This window comes from Heterocephalus glaber, unplaced genomic scaffold (genome assembly GCF_053883595.1).
Source record: "Heterocephalus glaber isolate CG9 unplaced genomic scaffold, H.glaber_assembly_v1.0 deba00000281, whole genome shotgun sequence".
Lineage (NCBI taxonomy): Eukaryota > Metazoa > Chordata > Mammalia > Rodentia > Bathyergidae > Heterocephalus > Heterocephalus glaber.
In genome coordinates this window covers 10,896,010-10,921,508 of record NW_028258139.1, presented here as the reverse complement: position 1 = coordinate 10,921,508, position 25,499 = coordinate 10,896,010, and the positions used below count along the sequence as shown (strand labels likewise).

The window sequence follows — 25,499 nt, the reverse complement described above, 5'->3', positions numbered from 1 at the left end:
GTTTGTTCCCTGCTCCTCAATTACTTCCAGGCAGCTGAATGTTTTGCATTCTTGAAGGTTATCATTTTAAGGAAGTGGGTGAGTTATAGGTGCCACTTACTGAATACTTATGTATGACAGCTGCTTTACATACTGTAATTCTCTCAGTACTTCTGCTACTTGTGCCTCATTATTCACATGTATCAGGTGAGAAAACTAAGACTCAGAGAGATCAAGTAACTTCCTTTGCCTCACACAGCTGGTAGTTGGTGCTGACTCCAGAGTTCATTCTGGTTCCTCAGTGGGTTCCTGGGTAATTAAAGAATGTAGTCACCCGAAATAAGAAGTACTCATTGCCTTCTGAGTCTTGAAGGTGTGTGCCATGTCTTCCCCATCTTGCTGAGTGTTGAGTGGGAAGAACGGAAGAACTATCATGAAGTAGGAGACCTGGCTGAGGGAACTTGGGATCCCACATCTAAAGTCAACAGACAAAGCATGCAGGGCTAACAATAGGAAAATGTGCAAAAAATACACGTAGAATATTGAGATGCATTTTGAAGCAGAGAGAAAACTGGTAGAAAGCTGGACCTGGAGAGATAATTGCCTAGGGCAACTGGTAATTAGCCAGGCATGGTAGCACACATCTGTAATCCCAGCACTTGGGAAGCTGAGGCAGGAAGATCACCGAGTGAGGCCAGCCTGGGGTACATAGTGAGTTCAAGGTCAGCCTGAACTACATAAGCAAAACCCTATCTAAAAAAAAAAAAATCAAACAAAACAAAAAGGTAACTCACTAAATACCAAAGAGGTAATTTCCGTCCAGCACAAAATCCACAGCTGCCCCACAGTGGGATTGTTTTACACGGGAACCTTGGGCATCCTCCACTGTGCGACTTCCCCCAAGTTTACATGAAGGGGAACCATCTTTCCATTGCCTTTCTCAGGTGTCAGGAGTCTGAGATTTTAGAAAATAGTAAAGTGGTCTTTAAAATTCAGAAGTGCTGCTCCACCCCCACCAGCATACAGGAGGTGAGCTGCCCCCAGCACACAAAAGAAGGCTTCCGGGCCGCTATACCACCCCACCAGCGCACAGGAGGTGAGCCATGCCGGCGCCAGCAGCACACACACCCCCCCACCCCCCAACCCCCATCGAAATGAGAAGACAGGTAAACAAGTCTCAAAAACAGACTTCCAGATCACCTACACCAACCCCAAAGGGAAACGAGATGGAACACTCTGATACTCAACCACATGAACTCCATGAACTGGCAACAAAAGAGGATCTGGAAAAAAATGAAATCAGAAATAATTTCTCAGATAACAGCAGAGATTATGCTCATAGTGCAAGACATGATTAATAAATCTAGAGAGGAGCTCAGGAACATGATAGAATCCCAACATAGGAAACAAATGGAATCCATGAAACAGATACAAACAGATTTCCAGGAGATTAAAAACTCCACTGAAAGTCTATGTAGCAGAATGAACCAATGTGAGGACAGAATTTCAGATATAGAAGATAAGATTGCAATTAGTGACCAGGAAAAAAAAAATTTCTTTAAAATTGTAAGGGACCATGAGAAATCAATCCAGCAGCTGCTAGACAATGCAAAGAAGAATAACCTAAGACTGATTTGAGTCAATGAAGAAACAGAGAGTGCAGATGACATAAAAAAACTGTTCACAGAAGTGATGGCAGAAAACTTCACAAGCAGGGGAAAAGAACTTGACATACAGATAAGTGAGGCATATAGGACTCCAACTAGGCTTAATCAAAAAAAATCTACACATAGCCATATAATTGTTAAGACTGCAGAAACTCAACAGAAGAACAAAGTTCTACAAGCAGTTAGAGAAAAGAAACAAATCATATACCAAGGAAAGCCATCAGAATCACAGCAGACTTCTCAATGCAAACCCTCAAGGCAAGAAGAGCTTGGAGTGATATATTTCAACTCCTAAAGGAAAACAGCCTACAAACCCAGATTGATGTACCCTGCAAGACTATCTTTCAAAATTGATGGAGAGGGCCGGGGATTTAGCTCACTGGTTCTGCCGCTTGCCTCGCAAGCACAAGGTCCTGAGTTCGATCCCCAGTACCAAAAAAAAACCCAAAACAAAATTGATGGAGAAATAAGATACTTTCATGATGAAGAGCACCTTAGGAATTTCATGAATATGAAACCCGCACTCCAAAAAATTTTAGACAATATCCTAAGAAAAGACAACAAGGATCACAACCCCAGGAAGCCCAACAGAATGAATCCGTCGGGTGTGACAAGAAATTAAACGCAAAGGGGGAGAATCCAACAAACAGAAAAAGTCATGACAATGATAAGTCAATATGTATGAGTAATAACCATCAATGTTAATGGTCTCAATTCAGCAGTCAAAAGAAATAGACTGGCAGAATGGGTCAAGAAGCAAGATCCAATAATATGCTGCATACAAGAAACATACTTAATTCAAAAAGAAACTCATAGACTGAAAGTGAAAGGGTGAAAAACAATACTCCCTGTGACAGGAACTCGAAAAAAAAGGAGGAGTAGCTATCCTCTTTGCAGATCAAGTGGATTTCAAACGGAAATCTGAAACACTCTGGTCCCAAGAATTTCAGATAAGGGATACTCAACTTGTATGTACAAATCTATTGTGAACATGTGTTTTCGTTCCTTTCAAGTAAAAACATAAGAACAGAACTGTTGGTTCTTAACAGTAATACAATAAATTTCTATATTGTTTTCCAAAATGGTTTTATCATTTTATATTCACATTAGCAGTATTAGAAAGTTCTAACTGGTTTACACCTAAGATGACATGTTCTTTTAAAACTTTTAACTTCATCTCCCTAATGAGTGTATGATTCGATCTTGTTACTGTACTGATTAGTATTTTTCTGATTCTAGTGTTGCACACCTTTCCTTGTGCTGTACTAGCTATTTATCATCTTCTGTCTACTTTTTAATTGGGTTGTTTATTAATGAGCTGTAAGAATTCTTTATAAATTCTGGTCTAGGTTATATGCATTATAAATATGTTCTGTTTAAGGACTATTTTCATTTTAACGATGTTATTTGAAGTTCTAAATTTTGATGGCATTCATTTATCAATTTTTTTCTTTTATACATCATGTTTTTGATATCCTAGAAAATTCTTACCTACCCTAAATTCATAAACATTTTCCCTATAATTTCTTTTTAAAGTTTTATAGTTTTAGTCTTTCATATTTAGGTTCATAGATCCTTTCAAGTTAGTTTTATGTATGGAAATAAACGGTTGAGGTTAATTTTTTATATATGAATACCAAGTGCTTAGTGCCATTTGCTGAAAACACTTATCTTTTCCTCAGCTCTTGAATTGAGTTTATGTTCTATAAAATGTTCATGTTAAATAATCTTTCAAAACTCAGTGGACCATACATGTGTAGTTCTATTTCTAGATTCTCTGTTTTATTCCAATGATCTATGTGTCTTTCCTTACCCCAACACTGCCTTGATTACTGTAGCTTTAGAGGAAGTCTTAAAATTAGGTGCAGGGCCTGAGATTAAGCTCAGTGGTTCCGCTGCTTGCCTCGCAAGCACAAGGACCCAAGTTTGATCCCCAGTACCAAAAAAAAAAAAAAAAAATTAGGTACTAAATGTCCTCCAACACTTTTTTTTTCTTTTTCTTTTTACTTTTCTAGGTCCTTTGCACTCCTACATAACTTTTAAATTTCAATATCCAGTTCTTCATTTATAGCAAGTATACATAGACCTGAGTGTATATATATACCTTGTGTTTTCTAATCCTGCTAAATTCAAATACAAGTTCTAGGGGCTCCTAGAGATTTCTTAGTATTTTCTCTGTAGATGATCATTTCATCTACACATAAAGATTTTACTTCTACCTTGCCAATCCTATCCTAATTGTGTCATTTTATTGCCAGACTATTTTGGTGGGGCCTAGGTTTCAAAGTTTAATGGACAGATGAAGAGTAGGCATGTCTGCCCTTGTTCCCCACCTTAGGGAGAAAGCATTGTATCTTCTCCATTCATATAAGGCATTCTCACTGGAAGTATGGAGTACATGTCTTTGATCTGTTGAGAAGGTTCTGTTCTACTTCTAGTCTCCTGATAGCTTTTACCATGAACAGCTGTAGAATTTACTCCAATACTTTTTCTCCAACTAGTGACAGGATCATATGGCTTTTTCCTTTCCTCTGTTAAAATGATGACTTTTGGGGGTGGATCGTCCAATGCTGAACCAACACTGCCATCCCTATAATAAAACCACTTTCTACATACTGCCAGATCTGACTTCTAAGAGTTTGTTTTGCTAAACAAATTTTATCTATGTTCATACTTTTTTCTTCTATTATCTTTATCCAGTTTTAGTATTAGCACAATGTTGATTTCCTAAAATGAGGGGAGAAGTGTTCCTTCTTTTTTCTGCTTTAAATGTTTGATATAGTTTATCAGTTAAAATGTATACGAGCCTGTTGTTGTCATATAGGTAGGTTTTCAAGCTAGGAATATACTTTCTTTAATAGGTGCTATTCAAATTTGATATTTCCTCCAGAGTTAATTTCATTAATTTGTCTTCCAAAGTACTTCTTAGAAGTTGTCAAATTTATTTCTAAAAAGATTTTTGTAATATGCTTTCTATATCCTTTTAAATTCTGTAAAATCTGTGGTATTGTCTCCTAGATCTTGATATTGTAATTTTAAAAATGTATAATTGATATTGTGTAATAGGAAGTAAAGGTCTAAAGGAGCAGGGGAAGTGGGAGGGGTAGGGGAAAGGAAAGAAGGGAAAAGAAAAAACATGAGAAAAGGAAAGAAATGGAAACAAAGTCTTTGCAAATAGGGAAAGGTGGAGGGGGTGAAGGGAGGGCAGGGGAAGGGGAAAAAAATAAGAACCAAGATACTCATGTAATGGTGCAAGATCCCAATGATGAATGTAACTGTATTTTATACCTAATATGTACCAATAAACTTAACGGGGAAAAAAAATTCAGAAGTGCTGGCAGGGGAAGTAGCTTAGTGATAGAGTGCATGCCTAATATGTTTGAGGTCCTAGGTTTGAAACCCAGCACTGCAAAAAAAAACCCCACCTACACACAGCACTCTGAACATGCCTGTTATAGCTAAGAACGGAGCTTCTGGCACTCTTTTCCAATTTTCTCTTCCAGCCTCTTATTCTGCACAAGGATTTAAGTCTCTATCATAAACAGATAACGTTTATCACAAGGCAGCCTCGTAAAATACTTTCAAATTAAATGGCATATTTTCAGCCATCCGAGGTCCTAGCCCCGGTCTTAGTCGGGCACTGGCACACTGGTGCTCTGTGTTGTGTTTGGTCCAGGTAGGCACAGAGACTGCATACTAGGTGGAAATGAGGCCCGGAGGCATGGCGGGGACAGGAGGGAGGAAGTGGAGGCGGGACTGTGCTCCCCAAGGAGCATGCTCAGCTCATCTTGCACCTCTCCCAAGTGTGACCACTGAGGGTACAAGAGCAGGAACCACAGCTCAGTGCCAGCCTATCTCAATGACGTCACCTAGAGAGCTGGAATGAATGGTTTTGGGCCTCCTTATGCCTCCCTGACTTCTACTTGCACAGAGAGGTGATCCTGGTCAAGGGGAAGCTTTTTTTTTCTCAGTACTCAGGATAGAACCCAGGGCTTCATGCAGGCTAGGCAAGCGCTCTACCACTGAGCCACACTCCCCCAGCCCAAGGGAAGCTATTTACACGTTATGGAAGAGAAAGCATGAAATACACCAAGCTGAGTGTTGCAGGTACTCTTTGGGGTCTGGGTCTGCAGTACTGCTGTAACATGTGGACATGGGACATTTCCCCCCTTCTGGTGGCCCTGTAAGGAGAGAGCTCATGCAGCATAATAGCTCCTAATTGGTGTATCTGACTGAATTAAATCACCTGGTGAGGGCTGCGGGTGTAGCCCAGTGGTAGAGTCCTTGCCTAGCATGTGCGAGGTCCTGTATTTCATTGCCAGCACTGGAAAAAAAAAAAAAAATCCTGAATGGCTATGCCCAGAAGCTGGGTTTATGGATTGCTGACAGGTTGTGACACCTGAGTTCTCCGGGTCTCCTGCAGTGATAGGGCTGTGTGCAGAGTTGGGTTAGGAGGAAGTGCAGCCAGGGCCTCTGGCTATTAGAGATTTTAGGATAGAGGTCTGGAGTAAATCAGCAATGTCTACACACTCCAAATAGGGCCTGGATTAACATCTCCCAAGAGACTAAAAGCAGTGGCTCTATCCCCAGATGCCCCCACACGATGAACTTCCTGGCCTATGTCTACTCCACTGTGGTCAGCTGGGTCAGCTCACACCAGGCCTGAGCAGGGCAAAGGCAGCCACCACACAGCCTGGCAGAATGCCGGTTCTCCCCCAGGGCCAGCGGGCAGAGAAGCCAACTGGGGCTTTGTGTTTTTGATTAGGAAAGTCCCTGGGGATCATCTCTGTTTCTGCCTCTAGCAATCCTGAGCTTGGGAACTTGAGCTTGGGCACTGAATTAACAAACACTCAAATAAAAATTTTGTCAGTCTGTAAAAGTCAACTTGACTCATGACTTTTTTTTTTCTTTTTTGCAAAACTAAGGCTTGAACCCAGGGTCCTTGCACTTGATCGTGGTCCGACTCTTTTAATTTTTTTTTTTTTTTTAATTTTTGAGACAAAGGGGCCCAGGGATTTAGCTCAGTGGTTCCACCGCCTGCCTCGAAGTTGCAAAGTCCCCAGTTCGATCCCTGGTACCAAAAAAATAAATTAAAAAATAAATTTTGAGACAAAGTTTCACAAAGTTGCCAAATTGCGTAGATCACAGGTATATGCCACCACAGGTAGCTTCAACAGTACTTTTGCATGTAGATTTGGTTTTTAAATTCTAGCCCTGACTCTTGGTCCAGGAACTTTGGACAAAACATCAGGCTTCTTGGGCTTTCATTTGCTCATTAGCGCCCGGTGCTGACGCCAACCCCACCTGGCTGAGTTTACAAGAGGCTTAGCTGCCGTGTGTGGTGGGAGGGGGCTTTGGAAAATGTAGGCGAATCCGTTCTTTAATTACTTATTTTGTCAGTTCTGAGTGGGAATGTTGTGAATTAACTCAGTAACCACAGGTAGGTCCCTTGTTGGTTCATTGTGTCCTTCATTTTAAAGCCCTTCATTGCTTTTTTTCCTATCCAACTTGTGAAAAATACTTCCTCTGCCAAACTTCTTTCTTTCTTCCTTTATCTTCTCTCTCTCCTTCTTTCTTTCATAACAAAAAGAACCAAGACGGAAATAAAGAGAGTGCTTATTTGTTACCAAGACAGGTAGCTGAATGTTAGAGATTTCATTCCCTAGAGAAATCTAGGATTATAAAAGGCCTTTAGATGTTTAGGATAGTTTAGTTGAGTCTAGAGGGGGAGAAAAGCAGATATTCTCTGGAGACTCATTTCAGGACGAGGCCCATGAGACCCCTGCCTCCTGCTGTGGCGCTAACCAGCCTCTGAAAACACCTGCCAGGGAACAGGATTTGGTGTGGCTCAGCCCCCTCACCAGCGAGCTGCGTGGTCTCAGGTGGGCGGGAGTTCCTTCGCAGGAAGACATGGGTCATAATTTCTCTGCCTCAAATAACACAATAGGTTCAAAAGCCTTTTAAAGACTGAAATACCAGTACAGCTAAATTGGGCTTGTGGCCGGGTGTGGTGGCACACGCCTGTAATCCCAGCACTTGGGAGGCTCAGGCAAGAGGATCCCACAAGTTCAAGGCCATCCTGGGCTACATAGTAAGTTCAAGGCCAGCCCGAACTATATAGTGAGACCCTGTCTCAAAACAAAGGAACAGGGGCAGGGGATTTAGCTCAGTGATTACATTGCCTCCCTTGCAAGCGCAAGGACCTGAGTTCGATCCCTGGTACCAAAAAAAAAAAAAATGAACAAACAAAAATTGAGCTTGTATTAGGGCAAGATCAAAGAAAACATGATTTGTGTGTGTGTGTGTGTGTGTGTGTGTGTGTGTGTGTTGCTAGAGTACAAATTTAGAACCTCAAGAATGGTAGGAAGCCTTTTACCACTGAGTTATACTCCCAGCCCACAAAACATGATTTTATTTTTTTGTTTATTTATTTATTTATGTTGAGACAGAGTCTTGCTATGAAGTCCAGGCTGGCTTTGAATTCATTACATGCCCCAGGCTGGCCTTGAAGTCACAATCCTTCTGCCTCAGCCTTCTGAGTGCTGGGATTATAGACAAGTGCCACTGCACCCAACTTCCTCAAAACATGATTTTTAAAATGCAGAAACACAAAATGTCTCTCCTTGATCATGTGGTTTTGTTCAATCATTTAGACCCAGACATCTACCATTATTTCTGCTGTCAACCTTGGCTTTCCTGAGAGGGCCACGAACTCAAAAGTGAGCATTCTGCTCACCTCAAATTGGAGTCTTTTATTAAAGCCATCAGTCTGCTTTTCTGTTTCTATGGAACAAAGACTGCAGGAAAACTCAAAAAGTCAAAGGTACAGAGAAACAGGCCTACCCAGGAGGCCTCTGGAGATTAGATAAGGAGCCAGGTTGCAGATTCTGAAAGGGGTTTTGTGCCCAGCACTGGGTCTGGTTACCCCACTTCGAGCTGGGGCAGCTGCAGCAAGGGTGTAGGGTTGGGAACTAATCCTCTGATCACAGGGCCAGTTTATGTGGGTTGGGTTTCTGTTACCATTATACGGCCTTTGATTTCAGCAATACTAGAAGTCCTTTGGGGTTGTCTTGAACAAAAAGATTACATCACTTTGTTTATCTGGGGAAATGCCTCCCAGTTCTACACAATTGGCTTACTAATCCCTTTCTGAAAACAATGGCCATTCTGGAGTTGGGGACATTCTGTCCAAGTGACTTCTGGCTCACAGTTCTCAGGAGAGGGAGGGGAAGCACAGTATCAGCTCTATAAAGCCGGCTGGTTCTGACCGCTGCCAGGATAGAGTAAGCACACAGAGGTGGCCGGTCCTGACCTGCCTGGAAGAACACACCTGTGCATGTGACCTTCCCGTGTCCAGCCAGCCTGTCGCCTACCCTTCATTCTGCCAAAGAATATCGGGCAGTTCTGTAAGGTCACAATAAGCACCTACAGAGAGTGCCTAGCCAAAAAATGTTACCGAAAAAAATTCACTCCCTGGCAGAATGCTCATGCTTGCTACTGCTTATCTTTTAACACTATAGGAGAAAAGAAGGACTTGGGGAATCAAGACAATGACGTGCTCTCATCTCCTAACTTGAAGAGTTCTAGGCAGAGCTCAGTTAAGCTTTTAGGAGCCAGGCAAATTTTATAATTTTTTATTTTTATATAATAAAAATTGTATTTTTGTAATTGTTGATACAGTCAAACAATTTTAAAAATCACAAATACAAAATGCTGAAAGAAGGCCTTACAAGGCAGGGAAAGGGCCCTAAAACTTAAGCTTGATTCACTTCATGGAGAATCAATCTTTGGATCTAGGGGAGAAGATACCATAAAAATACCATCTCATAGAGATTTAAATTACTTTCCCTAAAACATGCACACCACTTCTTCCCTTAACTGAATTCATTTTTGTTTTTGTGATTGGCTCTGTGTGCGTGCGTGCGTGTGTGCGTGCGTGTGTGTGTGTGTGTGTGTGCGTGTTTTGAGAGAGAAGGTCTTGCTACATTGGTAAGGCTGGCCTCAAACTCACAATCCTCCAACAGAGGTGCACCACTGCACTTGGCTCCTTACCTGAATTTGGGACTTTCCTGACAATGTCATTTGGTTTAGTTTGTTGTTTGTTTAAGAAACGTGTTGTCCAGGCTGGCTCAAGTTCCTGGGTTTAAGCAATTTCCTGCCTTAGCTTGTTCTACAGGAAGGTACTGTATGCCTGGTTTTGTCATTTGGTTTACCTTCTGGGGTAAAGGTTCCTGTCCCCGAACATACCCAGGCTGAGACCTCTCACAACACGGTCACAAGGCAGCTCAGCCATCCCTCTAAGGACCATCCACTTCCTTATTTGGTTCCTGTCCTCCGCCCACCTCTCTGCAAAGCACCGACTCCCTCCACACAGGCATTTCCAGACAGGATCCAGTTCCTCTGGGGCCACGCCCTAGGAACTACTGTAATATAGGAAGATGCCCAAGCTGAGTTCCTGTTTTCAGTCCCACCCCACCCTTCACCTGGCCTTCAGCGTCTCCAGAGCTACCCTGGGCTCTCCTTGTAGCCCTTTTCTCCAGCTCCCTGCCCTCCTGGAACTTCTTCTTTCCTCTCTGCCTGGGCCCTCCCGTGGCCAGGCACTTCAACCCCACTCTGCCAGTGCTGCCAAATTCCATCTTGCCTTTGACCAACTTGTTTTGATTTTGGTCTGGAAAGATAATCTGTTTAATCAAAAAACACAGAAGCTAGGACTCCACTCCCCTAGGGGAGGGGGCTAAAGAGACCAGAGCCCCATGAGGCTTCACAGGCACAGTCAAAGACCACTCCCAAGACATCTGGAAAAGCAACGCCTGGGGCTGCTGTGGACACCAACAGCCCCTTCTTCCTCATTCAGATCCCGATGGTCTCCACACAACCCTGGGTATGGATGGAATTCACGTTGACGTCAGTTCTCCAGCCCTCAGTGGCACTGACACAGCAGGAACCAGGAACTTGGCCTTTGGTCATGCTAGGATGCTCTCCCAATCTGTGCAGTTAGCAGCACTTAAACTCTTCCTGCAGCTTGTCCAGGAATGTGCCTGAGCTGGGTTTGTTGTTGTTTGGTAGTTCTACATCTGCTGCCAGAAGTCCTTATTAATCTCTGATTTCACCTTGTCTCTAAAAATATAGCCATCGATGGCTGTGCCACTTCCGCTAGTGTGATAGGAGAAGGAAGCTGGCAAAGGTGCTCATGAGACGGTGGTTTTCCTTGCAGGGCCCAGAACAGCCCACAAAGGCCACTAGGGAGAGGAAGGCACCACTGTAAGGACGATCACAGGCAACAGGGTGCCTGAAGCAGCCCTGAGAGTTGTGGTCCCACTCAGGACAGGTCGGACCGCAGGACCCACGGTGATCAATCCCACCACCCAGGCACAAAACGCCAGCAGAATATACAGCATGAACTTGACATCGCCTTCCTCCTCCTATCACGTAGCTACTGGGCCCTACCCACAGAATAAATTTGCTGACTTAGTCACAGGAAAATTAATTTCACGACTAGTCAGTAAGAAGCATGGAACAGGTTTGTCAGGAAATAAAAGTATATACTCTGAAGGGAGTATGGGCATTCAGAAAATAAGACACCTTCAGCAACTTGTTTTTATTTTTTTGGTACCAGGGATCGAACCTTGGACCTTGCACTTGCAAGGCAGGCTGCAGAACCACTGAGCTAAATCCTCGGCTCCTGAGCAACTTGTTAAGGGAAGGATCCCAGCACTCTGGGAGGCTGAGGCAGGAGAATCACAAGTTTGAGCCCAGTCTGGGTAACTTATTGAAAACTTATCCAAAATTAAAGATTTTAAAAAGGACTAGAGAGATACAGTCCAGTGCCAAGACCCTGGGTTTGATGTCCAGTACCACAAAAAGGAGGAAGACAGGAAGAGAGAGAGAGACAGACAGGAAGAAAGAAAAGAAAGAAAGGAAGGAAGGAAGAAAGAAAGAAAGAAAAGAAAAGAAAAGAAAGGAAGAGAAAAAAGCAAGCAAGCCAGCTCACAGTACCATGCAAGCTCCCAGGGTGAAACTGGCAGTGTTGAGCCCCACGCGACAGGCATTTTTCCGTCCTTCCCACTGTGGCAAAGGCCTTCTCAGAACTCTTAAGCAAGCTGACTCTTGACCCCTATGTGGCAGCGATATTTTATGCCACTTGTTTACGGCATGCAAAGTGTTCACCCTTGCCTGAGCTCACCATTTCTTCCATCCCTTGACCCACCGCCCTCTGCTCCTTTCTCTTTCCATTTTCTCCCGCGGCAGAGTTGGCTGACGAAAATCGCAGACCTTGACCAGTTTGCCCATTACAAGTTCATGGTTCTGGGCCTGAGCAGCTCCCTGGCCTGGCTCCTTTGCTGTTGTCTTCTCCCTCTGCCACAAACCTGACATCCTGCCAGCTGCTCCTGCTCAGCTCTGCCTCAGAAATTCTTAGTTTCTGCTGCGTCTCTCCCCTCTCCCTCCAAAACTTGTCCTCTGAGATCCTTCCCTTCGGGGAAGAGAGAATCCCAGAAGTTCCCAGTGTGGGGCTTGGCCATCCCTCTGTGAGATGCCTTCACTGAACCCTGCAGGGTATCTGGATGGCTGTTTAGCCTCTTGAATTGCCTAGTCTGCATCCTGCGCGGAGTACTAGCTGGATGGCCTCAGTCCCCCAGTGCACCTGCTGATGGATATGAAGAGCCAGGTGTCCTCAGAAGCCAGGACAGAAGAGAGGTGGGCACTGGCTGTGTGAAGGGACCCAGTGTGCTCACCTTCAGAGCAGGGCCACCACCTGCCTTGGTCCCTTGTCTGGGAAAACAGTACTAGAGTTAGAAGCCCCAGGAGAAAACTGAAGGAGTAAAGTTTGTCTGGGCAGGGTGGCCTTCAATGTCTGATGAGAGTCTCTTTTCCCACTAGCTTGGACCTTAATATGCTCTGTGACCTTTGGCCCTCCTTATCTGTCAAATGCAAATCATGATGTCTGTCCTCAACCCCTGAGGATGCGGGAACCAATACACTGGAAGCCACACATCTTCATTTTTGTTAATTTTTCTGAGCAAGAGAAGTACTACACACACACACACACACACACACACACACCCAGTGCTTTTCCCAAGGACACAGCTTGATGCTGGAAGCTTGGCAGAGTCTGCAGCAGGGACCTCTACTCTTTGGGGAGGTTGCTTCTGGAGGAGGCAGAGTTCTGCAGTGAGTCGCTGTGGCACAGGACACCCGCTGAAGCAGTGCCTGTGCCCGCCAGAGCTGGCACCTGTTGGAAGCTCAGTAAACGTTTACGGAAGGAAGGGAGGGAGGGAGGGAGGAGGGAAGGAATGAAGGAAGCTATTTTGTGCCATCCAATCCTCAACAACAAATGAACTCATTTTGTTTTGTTTTTTCCTGAGTCTTTTATTTTTCCAGTACTGGGGATTAAGCCCAGGGGCTCTCTACCATGGAGCTACATCCCCAGCCCTTTCTATTTTATTTTGAGATAGGATCTCCCTAAGTTACCCAGAATGGTCTCAAATGTGTAATCCTCCTGCCTCAGCTTCTGGGTAGCCGAGATAACAGGTACGTGCCACTGCACCAGGCTTCTCAGTCATTTTTTAAATCCTCTATGTCTAAATAATGTTGTTTTATGCAGGCTTTTGCATCTAGGTCAAAGAGATGGGAAGGGACCCAGAAAACAGTTGGCTATGCCTCTGCCCTTAGGAACTAGAGAACAATGAACTGAATGCATGCATACAATGTTTGAAGAACACATAAAAGCAAATTGAAAATAATACACACATCTGTATTTATCTCTCCATCTTTCTCTGTTGAAAAGCACTGAGATGCAGCTCACTGTACAGAACTTGCCTAGCAAGCACTAGACCCTAAGTTCCATCCTCAGCCATGAAAAGAAAAAAAATTAAAATAAACTTTAAGAAAGAAAGGAGAAGAAGAAAAGAAAGCCATGAGCTCACAGTGATAACCTCTGTTTTCAGTCTGACACCATGAGGTCCATTCTTGTTTCCTCCCTTTCCCTTCTCTTACAGTAAGAAACCTGGCTCGTGGGGCATATAAAAAAAATTAAGATGTGTTATGGGGCTGGGGATTTAGCTTAGTGGTTCTAGCGCCTGCCTCACAAGCGCAAGGTCCCAAGTTCGATCCCCGGTACCAAAAGAAAACCCCCCAAAACCCCCAAAAAGATGTGTTATGCACATGTTCCAACTCCTCACAATGAATAGAATCATTATGTACTGCAAACATGTACTAATGAAAAAGAAAGAGACCTAGCTGTAGTGGTTTTCCTGTTTTTTCTGTACTGGGAATTGAACCCAGGGCCTTTGCACTGAGCTACACCCCAGCTTTTTTTTTTTTTTGAGACAGAATCTTGCTAACTCCCTAAATTGCCCAGGCTAGTAACTTGAGCTCCTCCTGCCTCAGCCTCCCAGAGCTGGGATTACAGATGTATGGCACTATATTCGGCTTCCAGTAGAGTCTTCTGAGGAGCGAAAAGAATGAAAAAGATCAGACAGGTCACTGTAGTCCTGGCTCCCTCTACAGTCCCCACTGTCCTGTCTCTCAAGGTGTAGATCAGACCAGGGCAGATGTGACTGAAGACCAGCTTGGAACCAGAATATTCTCCCAGGTTCTGCCAGGAAGTCTAGGGATCGTCAGAGCTTGGGACAGGTTTAGGACGCCTTAAGTACGCTGCAGGATGAAGTCAAGTCAAAGGCCCCTGGGGCTCTGGTGTTATATTGAACTTCTACCTAAATTTAGAGATTTAGGGGTGGCTTCCAGCTGTTCATCTGACCCAGGGCCCAGGAATCTGAGGCATGATTTGGAGCTCGAATGTCTCCCAAGGGTCCGTGTGTTGAAGGTGTGGTCCCAGCCTTGGTGCCCCTGGGAGCTGTTGGGGCCCTTGGGAGGTGAGGCTGAGCAGAGGAAGTTAGGGCCTTGAGTGTGTGCTCTTGGCAAAAACTCTGCATAGGTTTCAGCATGGCCCATTTCTTCTTTGTCTTCTTCCTCTGGCTCACCTTCCTCTTTTATAACAGGAACCTTCATGGTCGGGGAAAAACTCCTCATTTTCATGTCATTTATCCATATTCTTGTTGCTTCTTTATTAGAAGACTCTTCGCTGTACCACTGCTTACATCAGGAGCCGCTGTTGCAACTGGTGGAGCAGTACTGGCAGGTGGCTTCCACTTCATGATTTCATTCGGACTATTATTTTTTTTGTAGATCCTTTAGCTGAACCTGGTCTTTTAAAGGTGCAGAGGTGGGGCCAGGGATTTAGCTCAGTGGTGCCGCCACCTGCCTCGAAAGCGCAAGGTCCCGAGTTTGATTCCTGGTACCAAAAAGAAAAACTAAAGGTGCAGAGGTCACAGTGTTCCGCCCTGCTAGTGCTGAGGCAAGGACGGGTGTTTGCAGTAGTCTGGATCAATTTTGTTAAAGTGATGGTCTGCCTGTCAGTTGTCACAGGTGGTGTTTCAGTCCTTACAACTGTAGATCCCAGGGTTGGAAGCTGATTGATTTGATCCGACACGAATGTTGTAGGAAATGGAGGCTGTTGCCGAAGTGCAGGGATCTGGGATGAAGTTGCAAGGCCCACATCTCTGCTGATATCAGAGAGGTCATTCGGACTAATTCCACCCTCACTCAAAGCAGCAAGCAGCAAGTCTTGCCTGGTTCCACCATCTTCCCTGAGGGACCTTACGCCAGGACAGCTTCTCTCAAGCAGTAAAAGCTTGAAGAGCCCAAGGCGACTGGAGCAGAGGTGGTGGAGGCGGTGGCAGCAGTGGGCTCCTCACTATGTACTCCAGGCCAGCCTTGAAATCACTATGCACCCCACCTACCTTTTTCTTATGATCCTCCTGCCTCAGCCTCCCTGAGGGCTGGAAATACAGGCACCGTCAGGACTTAGGATATCTTGTGTGCAAAAAAAGGCAAGATGTGCTTGCTTATGTGTGAACCGCCTCTGGGAGGACAGATAAGGGAACCATTGTTGACTGCTGGGAAGGACATTGAGGAGGAAGAGGGGGTCAGGGTGGGAGGCAGACTGGCTGCTCATTGCACATCCTTACTGCTGAGCCACTTGAATGTACTGCTTAAAGACAATAAGGAGGACCAGGATGTAGCTTAGCAACAGAGCACTTGCATATCATGAGAAAAGGCTGGGGTTCAATACCAGTACTGCAAAACAAAAACAAACAAAAAAGAGCAAAAGGTTGAGGTAGGGCTTAGTGTAGAGGTATAGGGCTTGCCTAGCATGGACAAGGCCGAGTTTAATCCCTAGCATTGCCAAAACGTAAGAAGACCAAGTAAGCACAGATAAGTAAATAAAACTGTCTTGGGCCGGGGATTTAGCTCAGTGGTGCCATGCCTGCCTTGCAAGCGCAAGGTCCTGTGTTTGATCCCCAGTACAGAAAACAAAAAATCTAAATATGAGCAGGTCAGAACTGCCTCCCATTAGCGGGTAAGGAAGAGTTTCTTTCTCCTCTCTGAAAACTTTGACTGAAGCCGGTGGGTAAACACTGAGGCCAAAGTGAAGGAGGAGAAGGGACAGGGAGGGACAGGCCCTGAGAGGAGCAGTGTGTCCTGAGCTAAGAGCTGTGGGCAGCTGTCAGAGCAGCTGTGCAGTGGACAAGGCAGAGCGAAGATACCGAGAAGCATCTTGAATGGCTAAGATAAGCACAAGAAGGAGGAGAAGGAACTTTTAGTCTGTTATTCTGTCATCAACAAGAAAGCAAAAACTGGGGCTGGGGATTTAGCTCAGTGGTTTCGCCACCTGCTGCACAAGCGCAAGGACCCGAGTTCGATCCCTGGTACCTAAAAAAAAAAGAAAAAAGAAAGCAAAAACCTACAGCCCAGGGCCAGGGGTTTAGCTCAGTGGTTCCACTGCCTGCCTCGAAAGTGCAAGGTCATGAGTTTGATCCCTGGTACCCAAAAAAAACCCTACAGCCCAAACATGAAAAAACAAAACATGGGAAACTGATACTGAGGGAAAACCCGAATAAAACCTCTAGATTCCCTTGCTTTTAGTGGCTTGTTTTTAGTCATTACAAAAATCCTTAATTTTAGGGACTAGGGGAGTAGCTCAGTGGTAGAGCACTTACTTAGCATGCACTGGGCCCTGGGTTTAATCCCCAGGAAAACACGCACATGCATATTCACACATACACACACATGCGCACACACACACATACACACGCACAATCCTCTCTAAGTTTTGAGGTCCTGCAGCTGACTGTATGTTATTCGTCTCTCCCTAGCTTTGCTGTAGATGACACATTTGACATAATGATAATGGTTGCCTGTGTTATTTTTCAGAGACTTGATGGCCTTTTTTTTTTTTTGGTACTGGGGATCGAACTCCGTTCCTTGCGCTTGCGCAGCAGGCGACGAAACCACTGAGCTAAATCCCCAGCTTGATGGCCTTTTTTACATTGAAACCATCTACTCTTCCCCTGGGCGCACTCCGGTGTTTGATGGGTAACCTTTTGACACCAGGAGGCAGAAAACCCTGGCCCCAGATCATGCTAAGAGTGCCAGTCTGTGAATGTGCGTGCCTTGAAGAGCCACAAAGACTGAATTTCACCTCCAGTCACCTTCCCCAACATCTCACACCACCCCACTTCTGTGTGCTGTAAGTGTCCTTGCTTGACCTGGTTTGGTGACAAAACTAAAAACAACTGTGGGTGAACTCTGAAGACATCATGCTAAGTGAAATGAGGTAGTCAGCTACTCATGATTCTACTTTTTTTGTCTTTTCAGTACTGGGGATTGAACCTGCACCTTTGCACTGAGTTACATCCCCAGCTCTTTTGTTATCTTTTATTTTAAGACAGGTTCTTGCTAAGTCACTAAGTTGCCCAAGTCGGGCTGGAATCTGCAGTCCCCCTGCCTCAGCCTCCCAGAATGCTAGGGTTGCGGGAGTATGCCATCACACCCAGTTGATTCTACTTGTATGTAGAGAATCATATACGTATGTGAGAAGTCAAATTCAGAGGCAGACAGTAGAATGTGGTTGTCAGGGATTATGGCTGGGGAGTCAATGTTTAATGAATACAGAATTTCAGTTAGGGAAGAGAAAATACTCTGGAGATGGACTGTGGCACAACAATGTCATAGAACTATTCACTAGGAAATGGTTTAGGGCTGGGGATTTAGCTCAGTGGTTCTGGCACCTGCTTTGAAACCGCAAGGACCCGAGTTCGATCCCCGGTACCAAAAGAGAAAAAAAGAAAATGGTTTAAATGAGCTAGGTGTGCTGGAGCGTGCCTGTAATCCCAGAGTTCTGGAAGCTGAGGCAGGAGGATCGTGATACTCTGCACAATTAAAAAATAGTTACCCACTGAGCTGACAGATAACCCTGAAAAGCCTAAGCCTTTAGGTAGACATAAAAGTGCAACGCTAGTGGGGCCTGTTGGCATGTGCCTGTAACCCCAGCATTCCAGCCGGCTCCTCGCTGGGGTTCACGGGGGTGGTGTTTCATTGCTTTTGACCTTTTAATCAAATCCCTACCCGAATCTTTGTGCAAAGATGGTGTCACAGTCGGTGAGAATGAGCATTATCTCAAGCTCTGTGGTTTGGGGAGAGGCCTGGCCTTTGTACTTTGAAAGGAACTAGGACAGAGGGAGTCTGGTATCTCAGAGAGATATTGCTGTTCCCTTTCCCCCGCCAAGTACAGTTTTGGCAATCCATTGCTGCTGTGTCTCAATCCCAGATTGACTCAGATGAACCCGTTTTATTCTGGTCTTGCTTTCAAAACAGCCTGGGTAAGAGCCAAGGTGCCCCATGGCCGAGTCACCCCACACAGCCTTGGCCAGTGAGAGCCCTCCAGTTTGCCCAGCAGGGAGGGAACTGTCCTCTGGACCCAGCTGGGAAGCACAGCGGCTGTGGGACTCAGATTGGACTCCCGCTTACAATACTGATTGCGAAGCCTAACTAAAATGATTCCTAATTTGGCTCGATCCTTGTCTAAGACTTTTTTATTTCAATGGTAGCTTATTTCAGTAGCAACTAGAAGCTCTGATTTAGGAAGGAGGAGTAAGAAGCAGACCATTGTAAGAGTTGGCTACAATTTTAATCCTTTATGCATTATAATTATTATTTGTATTTTCCTCAAGTAAAGCATATTAAGTGGTCAGAAACGTCACAAGCTATTGGTGGGATATAGCCCTGTCACAGACCACAGGGCCAACAACACGTCTTGTTCTTTTTGGTGCAAGAGGGCTCCTTCTAGAATCATACATCTCCCAAAGCGCAGAGCACAGGGACCCCTGGCTTGTTCCACACTCTAATCTGACTCTCTCTCTGGAATGACATCACTTCCTGGGGGCTAAGAATTCGAAGGTGGAGAGGACCTGGTTCCTGACAGGGAGAGAATAAACTGAGTCAGAAAGAGGATGCTTGGCTACCTCGCACGGGTGGGGAGCAGAAGGTCTTCATCTTGGAGGAACTGGGTTAGTTACTTCTCTTCACTGGGCTCTCAGCTTTAGTTGTGTCTGCTTTCTTTCTTTTTCCTTTTCTGTTTTTTGAGACAGGCTCTCACTTTGTAGTTCAGGCTGACCTGAAACTCACTATGTAGCTTAGGTTGGCCTTGAACTTAGGGCCATCTTCCTGCGTCAGTCCCCCTAATGCTGGCATTACAGATGTGCACGCATCTGGTATAGTTTGGATGTTGAGTGGCCCCTAAGGGCTCGTGTATTACAAGCTTGGTCTTCAGGATTGTGTTCTTGGGAAGCTGCAGGACTTTTACGGGTGGGGCCCTAGTGAGAGAGCTTTAGGATACTGGCTGCTAGCCTTTGAAGGACTTTGTGCAACCCCAGCCCTTCCTCTTTTTCTCTTTTGCTTGCTAGCTTTGAGGTGAGCAGTTTTGCTTCACTGTGTGCTTCCTATCATTGCCATCCAGAGCCCCTACTAAAGTTCTAAAAGCAACTGGTTCTCCTGATCATGGACTGGACTTTCTAAAACTGTAAGCCAGCTATGCTTCTTGGCACACACCTGTAATCTCAATACTCGGGAGGCTGAGGCAGGAGGATCATCATGAGTTTGAGGCCAGCCTGAACTACATAGTGAGAACTCCTCTCCAAATAAAAAAAAAAAATAAACAAAAAAATTTAAAAATAAAAAATAACCATAAGCCAAAAGAAATCCTTTCTTTTTATAAGTTGACTATCCAAGTATTTGTTACAGTGGTGAGAGATACTGCCCTCTGGCTGGCACCCCTCACTCATTTATCTCTCCTTTGAAAAGACTGTACTCATCAAGTGTTCACTTCAATTCTGTTAGAATTTTGGAAAACTATGAAGTCATTGACATGTTCCCAGATAGTGCTAGTGGTCTACTCTGTGTGTGGGGAAATGGTGGCCATGTCTCTCACTCTGTGATCACACCCTGAAAGGGCTAGCGTTATTTACCTTACTCTCGTGGCTGGAGCTTTGCCCTGAGAGTCAGATGAACTTACTTTTTCAGCTTTTTTTAAAAAAAGAAACAACACTGTAATCCCAGCACTTTTGGAGGCTAAAATAGGAAAATCAAAAGTTCAAGTCCCACCTGGGCAACTTAGACCTTGTTTCAGAAAGAAAGGAGGAGAAGAAGAGAAGAGAATCTGGGGATGTAGCTCAGTGGGTCCAGAGCACTCCTGGATTCCAATCTCAATACAACAATGAAACAACATAATCAGTACAGCCAGAAAGACCTTGTTCTCCTCCTATTGCTTTCTTCTGGGTCTTGAAGCTGGATATTCAGAGCTGATGTCTCCAACAGATCCAGAGATAGGAAGCATAGGAGAAACTTCCACCTCAGTCCCACTGCTGTGAGCAGGTGACCCAGGGCCTGGCATTCCCTCCTGTACTCGATTCTGCAGGGCTGGGTTTTCACGCCCAGGACTCTATGTTGCAATGAGAGCCTGTCTGCCCAGAACTGATTCCTTTAGGGACTACCCTACAATTTTGTGCTTTTCTAGTGAGGCTATCAAAGCTGACCTCTTTTCCTTTCCAACCCTCAGATAAGAACATGTGGAGATGTGGCCTAGGCTGGTCAATCAGAGGACTTCATCCCCCCTAGCTGTGGGATAGGTATAGACACATAACACCCTGATCAGAGTCTTTCTTAGACTTGTTTTCCCCTAAAGTTAACTGAAAAGATGGTCTCTGCGGATTAGAGCTGCCAATCACGGAGAAAGTGAGACAGGACAACAACTAGCCATCTTGCCTTTGGCAACAGAGCCTGCGTATAGTGTAAACCAAGCAAAAACAAAGTTCAGAGACAGTATGGTGGATTGGATTATCATTCTCAGCTCTTTACTCTTTCCTTGGAAAGAATATACTTATATTTATGTCTTCAAATCTTTTGCACATGACTTTGTAGTGCCTCTCACTAGAGTAAATGGCATTCAAATCTCTGCCCATTAACTTTGGGCTTAGCTGCATGACTTGTTTTTACTTACAGACTGTGAGTAGAAATGACCAGTTGTGTTAGTCAGCTTTTTGTTGCTGTGACCAAATACCTGAGCAAATCAACTTAGAGCAGGAAAGATTTACTTTGGCTCATGGTTTCAGAGATTTCAGTCCATGGTTGTCTGGTTCCAATCCTGTGAGCCTGAGGTGAAGCAGGACATCATGACGAAAGGGCATGGCAGCGCAAAGCTGCTCACCTCATGGAGCCAGGAAGCAGAGCAAGAAGGAAAGAGCTGGGGACAAGATCTACCCTTCCAGGTTGTGCCACCATTGTCCCACTTCCTCCAACTAGGTGCTACCTCTTAATGGCCAATTCAACTATGAATTCATCAATGGATTGATCTTTTTTTTTTATCCAAACCATAACACCAGTTATGATATCATGATGTGCTATTTTGGTTTTTGTTCACCGTTTCTAGCTCATAACTCCTTCCCCAAGGGAGGCCATTGAAATTCAGAAAGCAGGTTGTAAGACTTTCCTCATTCTGGAGGGGCCCTGTCTCACACTCTGGAGGGAGGAATGCTGCACGGAGAAGCCAAGAAGAATCTGAACGGACAGGCCTTCCTGAGTTTCCCCATCCAGTCTATTGGCAATCTTGCTTATGTAATAGAGTCTCCATAAAACTCCAAAAGGACAGGGTTCTGAGCCCTTCTGGACAGGCAAACACGGGGAAGTTCCTGGAGAGGGTGTGGAAGCTCCACATCCCTTAACTCACCTTGTGCACCTCTTTTTGTCTGTATCCTTTCTAATGTCCTTTACAATAAACTGGTAGATGGGTTTTCCCAAATTCTCTGAGCAGCTCAAGCAAATTAATTGAATCCAAAGAGGGAGTTATGTGAACCCTCATTTATAGCTGATCAATCAGAAACACGGGTAAAACAACCTGATGCTTGTGATTGGCATCTGAAAAGGAAGTGGGGGGATAATCTTGGGACTACATCCTGGAACTCTAGAATCTGATGATGTCTTCAGGTAGTGTCAGAACTGAATTGGATCAGAGACCATTCTACTGCTGTCTGCTGCAGAGTGGATTTCTGGGCAGGTGAGAGAAAACCCAATACTTCTTGTGTCACAAGTGGTCTGTGTTGTGAGCATGTAGTAGGAGGAACTGAGTGGGAGTTGTTTTTTCTTCTGTAACCTCAGAGGAGTATACCGGTTCTTAGAGTTCCACCAGCCATTTGTGCGGGAGAGTGCAATTTGATCATGCCCCAAAGCGGGCTCTAAAGTGTTAACTCCACAATTGGCTTGTTTATAGAAGTGAGTCTGACTGAAGCCTACTGCGGGGTCATAGTAACTCCCACCCAAATTCTGTTCCCACAACTAAAACCTTCTTACCAGAAGGACAATGTTCTAATCACAACCATATATTTTGTCTATTCTGTTGCTAATTCAAGAATGCTTTGCCTTGTCCTTCACTAGCCGTGTTTACCTTAATTTCCATAGACACCGCACATGCTCCTACCCTTACATGTAGCTTGCCTTTATTCCAATTGATTGTCAATAAAAATTCGTGCCTAGGACTGGCCAGCACTTTCGTCAGTTGTACCAGCATAGGTCATCCTGGCTCCCCACTTTCTCTTACTTAGTTCTGTCTTTTAGTTGGATTTTTTTTTTTCTTTTGGTACCGAGGATGGAACTTGGGACCTTGCACTTTCAAGGCAGGCGGTGGAACCATTGAGCTAAATCCCCAGCCCTGTCTTTTAGGGTTTTTTTTCTCAGGCCTGAGTTGTATTCTGGGGAGGATACTGGAACCTAACTGCAGGAGTCTCTAGTACATTTGGACCTTCTATTCTCAACCATGAAAAGAACATGCTGTTTGATCCCATACTAAGCAGATGTGCAGCTAACCTGAAGCCAGTTAAGCCTAGCCAGTATTCCTTATCATAGCCAACTTGTGGACAAGTGAGCATGAAATAAATGTTTATTGTTGTAGTCTTCTTTTTTGATAACAGGGGATTGAACTCAGGGCTTCATGCATCCTAAGGAAGCCTTTTAGTTCTGAGCTATATTTCTAATTCTTTTTATTTTATTTTGGGACAGAGTCTTATGAAGTTACCCAAGGTGATCTCAAACTTTCAGTATTCCTATTTCAGCCTCCTAAATAGCTTGGATTATAGGTGTGTACCAGCATACCCAGCCAGTCATTTAAAATTTGAAGTTACTTGTTACATGCCACTGAGATTTTTGGTACTACTTGTTCCACAGCATGATTGCAGCAAACCTGACTAACATAGATGTAAGTGAAAAAGAATTCTCATTACATCATTTAAATCCTGGATCCCATTGCATCAAATGTCAAACTACCCAATTATGTGAGGCTGAATCTCTCTTTTTAGGAACCAAACCATTGATAGTGCACGTCTGTAATCCCAGCACACGGGAGGCCAAGAGAGGAGGATCGCCAGGAGTTCAAGGTGAGCATGGGCTACATAGTGAGTTTAAGGCCATCTTGAGCTACATAGTGAGACCCTATCAAAACACAACACAATATAATACAGCAAAACAAAATAACTAAACACAGGAAGAAAAGAAGAAGAAGAAAAAGAAGAGGAAGAGAAAAAGAAGTGAAGGAAGGAGAAGAGGAAGAAGAAGAAGGGGAAGAAAAAAAAAGCTTCTTTAATTCACTACAAATTGAGTTTGACTTGACTTGACTTCAAATAGAATATTCCTGAATTCTATCCTGGAGTTAAACTCTAAAGGACAGTTAATCTGAAAGTGTGGTTCAATTTATTATCAGAATCTAGAAGTAAGAGAATGGAGAGCAAAAAATTATAGATTTCAGCTGAAGGTGGTGGCTCAGTCTTATATTACCAGTGACTCTGGAGGCTGAGGTAAGAGGATCACAAGTTTGAGGCCACACTGAGCAATTTAGTGAGACCCTGCCTCAAAATAAAAAAGGGTTGGGGATGTAGTGCAGTACAAAGGTCCTGTGTTCAATCCCTAGTCCAAAAACAGAAAGAGAAAAGAAAAGAAAAACAAAACAAAACAAAGGTGGGAGTCATTCATGAGGTGGGTTCATAATTCCAATAAAGTATATATGTTGGCAGGGATTATTTTTATAGTAGAGGCTAAAATTTTAATCATCAAATTCCTTAATTCTCCTTTAAGATCATATTGTAAATACAAAAAAATTAAAAAATGTACAAAATATATAAATTTATATAGATTATTAATCAATATTAATTAAAATTATATTTATAAATTTATATATTATTTATAATTTAACTGTAAACACACATTCTGACCTAAATAGGTGAAAATTCTTACCTTGGTCTCTTGTCTTTTATCCCTTACTCTTGGGTTCAATTTCCTTTTGGTTGTTTTTTCTGAGAGGAGATTTGAATGTTAAAATCTCCTAGTCTTTGTTTTATTGAAAATGTCTTTGTTTTACCTGCAGTTTTTTTGGGGGGGGTACCGGGGATTGAACTCAGGTCCTTGCACTTGTGCAGCAGGTGGTGAAACCACTGAGCTAAACCCCCAGCCCACTTTTTTTCTGAGACAGAGTCCTGCCTAATTGTAACCCACACTGACCTTCAACTCATGATCTTCCTGCTTCAGCCCCCAAGTGCTGGGATCGCGGGTGAATCCCACCACACTCAGCTGGCCTGCACACTTGAATAAAAGTGTAACTGAATATACAATGCTAAATTGACAAGGTTTTGTTGTTATTCTTTTCTCAATTTTTTTTTTTTTTTTGAGACAGGGTCTCGCTTTGTAGTGCAGTCTGGCCTGGAACTCACTATGTAGCCCAGGCTGGCCTCGAACTCATGGGGATCCTCCTGAGTGCTGGGATTACAGGTGTGCACAACCATACTTGGCTCAACATTTTGAAAATATTACGGCATTATCTTTCTGCTTTTATTTTTATTTTTATTTTGAGACAGGCTCTCGCTTTGCAGTTCAGACTATCCTTGAACTCACTATGTACCCTGGGTTGGCCTCAAATTTACAGCAATCCTCCTGTCTCAGCCTCTCGAATGCTGGGATTACAGAAGTGCACCACCATGCCTGGCTTTTCTGCTTTTATTGTTGAATCTAATTGTAGTTTCTTTGTCTTTGGTAGATTTTAAGATCTTTGGCTGTGGTGCCTGCAATTCCACCATGATGTATCTAGGTGTGAATTTTTTAAAATTTTGCTTGGCATTTATTGTGACTCTCAAATCTCAAGATTCACGTCTTCCATTAGTTTGAGGAAATAATCAGTGATTATCTCCTTGAATGACTATCCTCTATTCTCCCCTTTTATTAATTAGAGTACAGGTGAGATGATCTATCTATCAAAATCCTTTCAAATACAATTTGTGTCCCTTAGTCTTTTTATTTTTTTGGTACTGGAGATCAAACTCAGGACCTTGCACTTTCGAGGCAGGCGGCGGCACCACTGAGCTAAATCCCCGGCCCTCCTGTAGTCTCTTTTGTTGATGTAAAATTATAGTTTCCTTATCC

The 25,499-nt window shown here is 44.0% G+C and overlaps 1 pseudogene; it reads left to right on the top strand.

The window, feature by feature from the left end:
• The window catches only part of LOC101706686 (sperm flagella and cilia-associated protein 2 pseudogene), a 36,466-nt pseudogene that overhangs the window by 57 nt on the left and 10,910 nt on the right, over positions 1-25,499 (top strand).